Source organism: Amblyomma mixtum, chromosome 3, assembly GCF_055824585.1.
Source record: "Amblyomma mixtum isolate Tamu chromosome 3, ASM5582458v1, whole genome shotgun sequence".
NCBI lineage: Eukaryota > Metazoa > Arthropoda > Arachnida > Ixodida > Ixodidae > Amblyomma > Amblyomma mixtum.
The window spans coordinates 261,036,015-261,046,923 of record NC_143014.1 but is presented as its reverse complement, the minus strand read 5'-3'; the positions used below and the strand labels follow the sequence as shown (position 1 = coordinate 261,046,923).

The following is a 10,909-nucleotide window of genomic DNA, read 5'->3' as shown; positions in this document are numbered from 1 at the left end:
GCAGTAAGCATGACGGGATCTGCGTTCGGAGGCCGTGTGAGCGGACGCGCTTTACATGCGCTCCGCAAACTTTATCCTTTACGACCGGGTTAACTCATTCCAGCCGTCTGAAACTAGTATCATCAGCCTCCGCTTCTCGTCAGGAACCTGCCGGTACCAACTTTACTCGGTTTGGACTACCACATGAAGAGGCAAGTCCATATCTTTTCCTCACAGCGCTGCTCTAAGAGGCTAAGCCTCACGACGCAGCAGCCACCGATACCGAACGCCGCTAGAGACGCAGCTTCGCGCTCGGACCTCCGGCGCATCGGTGCCTCGAAGGCGGCATGGAACCCATTATAGTAGAGGGAGAAGATATATGACCCTCCGAACTGACCTCTACCAACGGCTGGCAATCAGCGCACGACAAGCGATGCTCAAGTCGCAACTCTCCTCCCACCATTACTTTGAATCTGCCTCAAGCCTCGGCCCGACGCCTGCCCCGGCCGCCCCAACTGTCTTCGCTACGCCACCCCAAGCTACCCATCGACGATCATAAGATCATCCTTCGTCCCCGTGGCGGCCTCAACCTTCAGACCGTGAATGGAGCAGTGCTTCACGATGCCATTCTGCAAGCAGCTCGCCTCGGACCTCAAGAGGCCAAGCCTGACACAGTCATCATCAATACCCTCCAACACCTCATCCTCATCAACACACCCGACCCGCAGCGCCGACTCCACTACGTCGCCATCACGTCCGTGCTCATTAAAGGAACATCCTACGACATATACTCCTACCAAGCAGCCCCGGAGGACTGCGCCCGCGGCGTGGTCCATGGGGCCCCTCTCGATCATTCACACGAAGATAACAAGGACCGTCTCAGTCACGAGCGGAACCCTCCAATCCTCGACTTTAGACGGATGGGCTCAACAGAGTCCAACATTATTCTCTTCGAAAAAGACTGGGTGCCCAAGCACATCTATTACTCTTCCATCCTCTACAGATGCTACCTGTTTAGAAAGAAGATTGAGCACTGCCTTAACTGCGGCGTACTCGACCACCGCGCGGATGTATGCCCGGCTCCTAAACAACGCCGCTGCCCCGGCTGCGACCAAGTAGAACCTCCCGAGGACCACTCCTGCACGCCGCAATGCAAGATCTGCGGCAAAGAACACCTGACGGCGGACAGAACGTGCAAGGCGCGCTTCCGCACTCCGCACCTTGTCAAAACGAGGTACTGGGATGCCAAGCGAGCCGGCGAGGCAAACGCCAGCCAGGCTTCCATCACTCAGGCTCCATCCCAACACCGCAGCCGTTCCACGACCCGCATGCCCCAGGCCCCGCGGCTCACCCCGGAGTCCTTCCCGGTGCTGCAGCCTGCCGCACCGAAACAGCCGCCTAGCACTACCAAGCCCAAGGCCCGGTCCCGCTCCTGGACCGGAACCAGGACACCACCACCTCCAGTCCCCCCGAGGCCACCTGCCCAAGCACCCGGCCGCTGCACCACCAATCAGGTGAGCTGGGCAAGCGTAGTCTCCCAGAACTCCACCAACCCCCTCTATGAAGAGCTGTTGCGTGTCCGCGCGCAGCTCGCCTCCCTCCAAACCACAAACCTCCACCTCCAGGCCCAGCTACGTGCTCATCAGCAGGCCCAAACTCCTAGCTCGGGCACAGCGGCCCCGGCCGCTCCTACCCCAACTCTTCAAACGCCACCTCTCCCTACTCTTCCACCGCCACCCCTCCCTACTCGCGAACCACCAGCCAAGAAGCAGGCTGCAACTTCCCCTACCTCCTTGACCACAGCAACCCCGGCCGAGATAACCCCAGTCCTACCTCCCAAATTCGAAGAACTCATGGAAGCCAGAATTCAGGCTGCGGTGCAGACGGCCATCCAGGCCTTCGCCAATGAATTCTGCAGGCTCACTACCTGTCTAGACGAATTCGCTCGCCAAATTGACGAAAGATTTAAGGAGCAAGAGGCTCGCTCCGCGACAGCTTGTGCCGCCGCGCAGCCTAAAAAGCAGGCCCAGCTCCACACCCTCTCTAACTCCTGCACGGCGAACGACACCATCAGTGGTGGCGAGGTCACGCACTAGCCTCACCATCTGGCAGTGGAACTGTCGTGGCTTTGGTTCCAAGCGGGGACTGGTGCACCAGTTCCTAGCTCGGGCAGACGGCCTCGACGTGCTCGCGCTGCAAGATCCCTCCAATCCCCTTACCCTAGCCAGCTACCTTCCCATCGTCCCCATTTCTGCTACACCCCCTCGGGTTGCATTCCTTGTACGCCGTGCGCTCACTACCATCTCCCACACCTTCGACGTCCCTGAAATAGATCATCTCCTCATCGAACTGGTGCCGCAGCACACTCGGGATAGCAGTCCCTTCATCCTCAACGTATACAGACACCCGAAGTGCCTGCGGCACGACTTAGACCGACTATTCACGCTTGCCAAGCGCGCCGCACACAAATGCCCCCTCCTAATTGTAGGGGAGTTCAACGCCTCACATACGGCCTGGGGCTACACAACCGACACCCCAAAGGGACGCAGGGTATGGCTCGCAGCTCAACAGGCAGGCTTCTCCCTTATCACAGACCCCACCACCCCTACTCGCATCGGGAACAGCGTCTGCGCAGACACTACTCCCGACCTCACCTTCAGCCACCGCCTCCCCCACGCTGCGTGGTGTAACACCCAGGAGAATCTGGGTAGTGATCACTACATAATCGAGATTCTCCGACAATCAGGCCAAACACGCACACCCCGTCGTGGTGCTACCATCACGAAATGGGACTCATTCCGCACCTCCCGAGCAGCTCGTACTCTAAACACCATATCAGACATAGCTACTTGGACCGACCAACTCCAGCGTGACGTCCGCGCCGTGATTCGCCCCCTCCCAGAGGAATGCCCTGCAGACGCAATGGATTCTCATCTCATGCACCTATGGGAGGCCAAGCCGGGTCTTGAGCGGAGGTGGCGGCGTCAGCGCTGGAATCGGACACTCAAACGCCGGCTGGCCCGGCTCAACAAGGAGATTGAGACACATGCCGCGACCCTATCTCGCCAAAATTGGGATTCTCTCTGTAACAGGTTAGACTGCAACATGAGCCTGCCTCAGACCTGGAACCTATTCCGCCATCTCATTGTTTCAACTCAGTCCAAAACACACCAGCAACACAACCTCATAAAGATCATACACACATCCGAGGCCTCCCCGCAGGAACTCCTCGACGAGCTTCATGATCTATACTTCCACGCATATCCCTCCGCAGACCACCCTGACTACAAACGCTCACCCAACGACTGATCACTGAGGCGGAAGTCAGGGCAGAACTTCAGCGCCTCAACACGTCCACAGCTCCTGGCCCCGACGGAGTGCACAACAAGGCCCTCCGCAACATTGATTCCCCCTCCGTCAAAGCACTAACCGATTACTTCAATGAATAATGAATGCTGGATGCGCGGCGCTCTCCCACCTCAGTGGAAAGACGCCAAGGTAGTCTTTATTCCCAAATCCGGCAAACCCCTTCTCCCCGTTAACCTTCGTCCCATCTCCCTTACTTCGTGTGTGGGCAAGCTCATGGAGCATGTTCTCCACACCCGGCTCAGCCATATTTGGAGAATAACAACCTCATGCCTTCGTGCATATTTGGTTTCCGCCCAGGCTTATCCACCCAGGACGTCTTTCTACAACTCAAACACCACATCCTTGACTCCCCCACGGGCGACAACCAAGGCTATCCTCGGTGTCGACCTGACAAAAGCTTTCTACAACGTTACCCACGCAGCCGTCCTAGAAGGCCTTCACGCCCTAGGTGTAGGTCCAAGGATGTACAATTACGTCCGCGACTTCCTCTCCAAACGCACAGCCACACTCACCTTGGGCGATCACCAGCTCCCCAGTGTCTCGCTGGGAGCACGGGGAACGCCTCAGGGTGCTGTGCTGTCTCCTATTCTCTTCAACATAGCCCTTCTCCAACTCCCTCACCAACTCGCCCAAGTCTCCGACATACATTTCAGCTTTTATGCTGACGACATCACTGTCTGGGCCAATCGAGGCAGTGATGGCGACATGGAACACAACCTACAATTGGCCCTCAACATCATCGACTCTTACGTTCGCGCGCGCGGCCTCGCCTGGTTCCCCTTCCAAATCGGAACTCTTCCTTTACCGCCCCAGGCCGCACGACCCCGCCAACCCTCCCATATCACTTAGACTAGGGAATCATCTCATTCCCCTCGTCTCAAAGATTCGCATCCTGGGCCTTGTCCTTCACTCCCACGGCGCGCACGGCGACAACATCCAAGCTCTCCAGACCCAAACTCAGCAAGTTACCCGTCTAATCCGACGCGTGGCGAACCGGCGCGCAGGTCTGCGAGAGCGGAACAGTCTACGCCTCACCCAAGCCTACATCACGAGCCGCACGGCGTACTCATTTCCCTACCTCCCCCTAAAGCAGAAGGAGCGAGACCGCATCAACGCGCTCCTCAGGAGCTGCACGAAGGTCGCCCTCCGCCTACCCCCCAGCACCTGTACTGCCCGGCTCCTCAACCTCGGTACCCACAACACATTTGAGGAGCTGGCAGAAGCCACTCTAACAGCACAGCTGACTCGCCTGTCTAGTACCGCGGCAGGCCGCACTCTGCTCTGTCAGCTAGGCATCGCCGCGATCATCCATCCTACCGAGGTGGCCCCCTACCTCCAGACCTACGCTCATATCTCATCATCCATCCCATCCCTAAGAACATGCACCCGGAGCGCGACGGAGAACGCAAGGCAGCCCGCGCCAAAGCCCTGCACAAGCTTTATGGCGACAATTCCGAGGTAGCCTATGTGGATGTGGCAGCGTACTCGTCGGGCTCTCGCATGGTCCTCGCCGTCGCTAACAATCAGGCCCGATTACTCACATCAGGCTCCATCACCACAGACTCATCAGAAATTGCAGAGGAAGCAGCCATTGCGCTCGCTCTCATCTCCTCCTATGCCACCAAAATTCTCTCAGACTCAAAATCCGCCCTGTCCAGTTTCCCTAAAGGCTTTATATCCCGTACAGCGGCTCGGCTTCTACCCTTCTGGCACCCCACTCGCCCTGTAACCCCTATCTGGACCCCCGCACACGCAGGCCTCCCGGGTAACGAGGAGGTCCACTCCCTCGCCCGAGGTCTCACTTTCCGGGCTGGAGTTGGACCCCCTCCGTCATCCCAGGAGCGTCTGCTTACCTTCAGAGATATCCTTACCCACTACCGTGATACCCGGCGCGTTTACGCACCACCGGCTCCCTCTCTAACCCTAACCCAGGCCTCCCACTGGCGCCGACTCCAGACCCGTACTGCTCCTTGCCCTAATCTTCTTCATGCCCGCTACCCCGCTCAGTTCCTTTCCTCCTGTAAGCTCTGCGGTAAACCGGGAGACTTTATTCATATCCTTCTCACATGCCCCACCTTCCCACACCCTCCATCCCCAACCACGGCGGAGTCATACTGGGAGACTCTCCTGGCCAGCTCCGCTGCTGCTGACCAGCGCCGGATAATTACCGACGGCTTGAAGCGGATAGCCCTCCAAGGACTGTCCTTTGCCCTTTAAGGGCAACCCCCTAAGGGTTGCCTCGTGCCACGTAAGGGGAGGCAGGGTTTGCCCCCTCTGCACTGTTTGGCAAGGAATGTTTCAACCACCACCAGTAAGCATGACGGCTGGTCATTCCGCGCATGCGCCTTATGCCGCCTATTCTCGCCGCATGTAGGCGGCAGGGCCTCGTGTAGCGTGGAGAGCACCCGATCGCATGTTTCCTTTAACAGCGGACCGTACTGAACATTCCTTGAGACGCAACGCTCTTTGTGGACGGATTCGAGGAATAATCCCGTCTTGAGTTTAATCCTTTTTTGTTCATTTAACTCTCCTTACAAAAATGAAATCAAAATCTTGGAACTTGGCGTTGCGGAAACCTTCAGTTTACATGCGTCGCAGAAAAGTGCGATATAATAGCAACGCTGATGCCCTCAGCCGAAGCATTCCCTTGTAATGCCCTTTCCTTACTCCCTGGACTTAGTCCGCAAGGCAAATTTGTATTTTTTTCTGCTTAGCGCAAATATTTCTTTTTGTCTGTCGGTGTGTGTGTTCAGCAGCTCCACCTTCACTTTATGCTCTCACAGGAGGTGGCTTTCTGCGACATAAACTCTGCTACGGCACCCATCAATATCTTAGGATGGCTTTGGCTTTCAAACTAAGCACGCTCTCTGGGTTCTGGTTTGGTGAAACTTAGACACTTTCGGAGATGGACGTGAATATTACGCGGCAGCTTATTTTCTCGAAAGAGGCCTTATTGACCGAAGTCAGCTTGGCAGTTCTTAGTCATTGTGGCGCTTTCTGCTTGTTGGGCTTCGGACTTTGCTGGCTGAGACCGTTACAGCTGTCAACGAAGCAAGAAGAACCATCGGGCCTAGGTGTGACCAGAAGCAGAACGGACACAACTCCAGGTCTCTGCGGGGAGCAGCGTTGGCTGCAACCCCTGCGAGACCTCTTCGGGCGGCGGACGAGATGTTGTGACTCTATGCCCCCCCCCCCCCCTTTGTGTGCCCCCCTTTGTGTGGATCCCCCCCCCCCCCCAGGGGATCCCCCTTGCCGGCTTCCTGAAGGACATCAGCTGACAGCTGCGCTTGATCAACTGCGCGTCCATTTGTAGGCGAGGAGGTGACCTGAGGAAAGGACACTTTCGGGAGACTAATCCCACTGACCCAGCCAACGAAGATGATGGCGGAAAGAGCGCCCCCCAGCAGCACAGCAAATGGGCCCAGTATTTGAAATGTATTGGCAAAGCCCGATCCAGCAAATGACCAGAGTGAAGCCAGCAACTTCCAATACTGGGCCTATTACGTGTGCTGCTTGGGCCGTTAATGATTACCCGACTTCGGAAAGCTGGTAAAGCCAGCCAGTGAGCGTCGCTGGCTTCATGCAAAGGCGGTGCCCATGATGGAGGCCCTGTGATTGCACGAAAAAGGCGAGAAGACAATGGAAAGGGCGATTTAAAGCCCCCCGGCACCACGAGCCGTTGGTCCAATATTGGGAGAGAGTTGGCTATGTCTGGCCATATATGACCAGAGCTGACTTCACTGTCCCCATATACGCAGTTCCACTCAGTATCATATCCACCAATGGCCCTACTTACCCACTGTTCTCCCCATATTGGCTATGCCCCTATATATCATCTCCAACGATGGCCCTACTTGTGCGCTGTAGCTCCCATACTGGCAATTCCGATTCATTACACTTCCAACGATGGCCCTACTTGTGTGCTGTAGCTCACATATTGGCAATTCCGATTCATTACACCTCCAACGATGACCCAACTTGTGTGCTGTAGCCCCTATATTGGCAATGCCGCTTCATTATACCTCCAACGATGGCCGTACTGGTACTCTGTAGCCCCCATATTGGCAATGCCGCTTCATTACACTCTCAGCTGGTAACTCAACCCAGGCCACCATACGGACGCTGGCTCGAGCTCTGCATTTCTCAGTTCCTTGGGGACTCTCGTGCAAGCGCATCAGAACCTCTGCGCGTAATTTTAGTGGGATCACCAGCCGCACACCTTTGAGTAGCACGCCTTCAGAGACTATGAGCGTTGCTCTTTCCTACCAGTATGGACGCAAGACCATCGACAGCGATGAGAACTTGGGCCAGCCTTCCAGGCTGAATTTTGCGAGAGCTTCACAGACTTCATCGGCAGCTTGTTCAGCTTTGACTCGTTCAAAAAGGCTAGCCTCGACGCATTTGTCAAACAGCCCGAAACGAATTTGGTGAATTCGCCAATACTCAGTGCATGAGCATCAATTTGATTTCCCTGAATCGGGCCTCTAGACAATACATCTGCAGTAACGAGGCTCTTACCCGGGACATGCACAACCGTAAAGCTGAACCGCATAAGCCTCATGCGAAAGCTCTGATTACGAGGTGGCAAAGCATCTATAGGTATTTTCCCACCAACGTTACAAGTGGTTTGTGGTCGGTTTCAAACAAAATTTCAAGACCTTTGATGTACCCTTCGAATCGTTCTGCTGCCCAAGTCATTGCCAACGCTTCCTTCTCAATGTGAGGGTATCTGGTTTCGGCAGGTGTCAACGAGCCTGACGCAGATGCAACAGGTCTTTTTTCACTGTTTGGTAGAACTTGTATCAATACGGCCACCAAACCGAATGATGACGCGACAGCGGAAAGAATCGCCGGGTACTTTACATCATACTTAGCCATGACGCGCGTCGAAGAGATAACGCCTTTGACGTACAATAGCGCTTGCTCTTGGGCTGGTCCCTATGTCCATTCGGAACCCTTCAAAAGGAGGTGACGTAAAGGCGCCGTTTTCGAAGCCAAATCTGGTATGAATCTCGCCAGATGATTAGCCATACCGAGCAGCCGTCGAACGTGAGACACGTTAGCTGGCGTCACCAGTTCTTTGATAGCACGAATTTTTTCAGGATCCGGCTTGATGCCATCTTTACTAAGCACACAGCCAAGAAATTTTACCTCAGTACCCCAGAGGAACACTTTTCTTTGTTTATCGTAACGCCGGCACTATCGAGACGGTCTAAAGTTAGATGCAGGCGCTCGTCATGTTGAGCCTTGTCGTTGCCAAAAATGAACACATCTATCTATCAGGTTTATCACGAATGGGATTCCTTCAAGTATCTGCGCCACTTTTTTCTGAAAGATAACGGGTGCTGACGTTATTCCAAACGGCAGTCTTTGAAAACAGTATCGCCCAACTGGCATTATGAACGTAGTTAAGAACTGGCTTTCGGGCGACAACTTAATTTGAAAGAAGCCAGAGTTGGCATCCAACTTAGAAAACACAGAGGCACCACCTCAAAGACCGAGGCTACCATCCACTGTCGGCATGACATAGCGCTCGCGAAGAACACTTTTGTTTAATTGCGTCAAGTCAACGCAAATACGAACCGCTCCAGATGGTTTGAGTACTGGCACAATTCCTGCACAGCATTCTGTTGATTATTCAGCTTTGCAGATCCCGCCATCTCGCTCCATACGCTCGAGCTCCTGCTTAACTCCGCCACGCAAGGGTATGGCTATGCGGCGCGCAACATTAATTGCAAAAGGTATCGAGTTCGGCTTCAGTATAATTTTGTATACTCCTTTTATCGCTCCTAGACCACTGAAAAGCTGCGGGTAGCAAGCTTCGACGGCTGTTGCGCTACTGACCGAGTCCGCGAATTTGATAACTTCTGGAGCCTCAAGCGCTGGGAGACCGAAAAGTACAGAGCGCAATGATGAGACCACGTACAAGATTTGCTGGACAGTGTTTTGTTTCCACTGGATAGTGGCATGAAACTTTCCCAAAACATACAGTGGCTCATTCGATGGCCTTGTTAGGATTAGGGCGCACTTTTCTAGCCTGGTAGGCAAACCGGGAAACGTTGAGGGCACAACAGAAACTTCGGCACCGGAATCTACTTTAGCGAACACCGGAGTGCCGTTAATGACGACCTGTACATACCGAGAATTGGAGTACTCCCCGTTCACCGCGCCAACGAAATACGCCCCCCTTGTCCATATGGAGAGATGAATGCTGTACATTCTTTCCATCACGTGCAGTATTTTTCTGACATACAGCTGCAAAGTGTCCGGAACAACCGCAGTAGTTGCATTTCGCTGCTTTTGTCGGGAACGAGGCTCTGGGGTGCGCTCCTTGACCGCAGTTGGGGCATGACCCGGGGGTGCCTGGTCGGTAGGACTGGACTCTGCGGCGCGGACCTTGTATTCTAGGTGAACAGTTCTTTGACGAGCTGCCCGAGTGCTGTCCTGAAGAATACTTTCCGGGCTGCCCTTGCTTGCTGACCGCATCAAGATTGCCGGTCGCCGCTACCAAGGGTTCGTCGTCGGTTTCTCGCAGTTGCTGCTGCTGTCGTTGGACGGCCTCTTTTAAGCGCGCTTTTGCCAAAGCGCTGTCGGGAGTCAAATCCGCATCCATTTGAAGCGACTCAGAGAGCCTAGCATCCCTGAGGCCGACCACGAACCTGTCGCGAATAATGCGTTCCTTTTCCTCGTAGTCGCACCGGTCCACCAGCGTGTGCATCGCGGTAACGAAATGGTCGACTGACTCTCCAGGTTCTTGAGTGCGACGGTGAAAGTACGCGCTCTCATAAACAAGGTTCCTTGCGGCGACGAAGTGCTTGTCGAACTTCTTTTTGACGACTTCGTATCGCTTCTATTCTTCGGGTAATGCAACAGTAGAGAAGATTTCTCTTGCTTGCCTGCCCATCGTATAAAGTAGAGTCCGGACCTGCGCTTTTTCAATCCGCTCATTTAGGCCCGAGGCGAAGCGGTAGTCATCAAAGAGTTGGATCCAAGAAGGCCATTCGGACGTCCGGTCGAAGTCAAACCTTGGCGGAGCTGGAACCGCGATCATGCCGTGAAAGGGCTTGACTGCGTTGTCCTCTGACATGGCGCCGGGTGACGAAGTTAAGGCAACGCCCCTCAAATGCCAGAGGACCCCACTTCTGACACCATGCGGCGTTATGGCCCTTGCCGGACGCCGAGCGCGGCCAGGCAGCGGGCAGGTAGGAACTGAGACTGGCCCCGATCCCGGCACGATAACCACAAACCTTTATTTCACGCAAGCAGCATCTTTATATAGCAAGCACTCATTTGACAAGTGACGTCACGGACAGACAACGTTTCAGGCATCCGATAACGCAGACACATGAAGCGCGGCACAGGTGCTATCAGCAAAACAATAATGCTTTTGTCAAGGTATGTGTATAGGACGGCAAATCGGTGGGTGGAATGAGGCACATTAGCTCATCAAGGCCTAGCTCCCGTTCCAGGCGGAGTGTATCAGCATCCGTGCGGTGTCGTTGCTTGGCTCTTTCCTCGAAATTGGAGGTCCAATGGAGCGTTGTCTTCATTCATTGAAAGT

The 10,909-nt window shown here is 54.8% G+C and overlaps 1 pseudogene; it reads right to left on the bottom strand.

The window, feature by feature from the left end:
• Positions 1-2,199: 2,199 nt before the first annotated feature.
• LOC149354579 (uncharacterized) lies at positions 2,200-10,638 on the bottom strand (annotated as a pseudogene).
• Between the last annotated feature and the right edge of the window lie 271 nt (positions 10,639-10,909).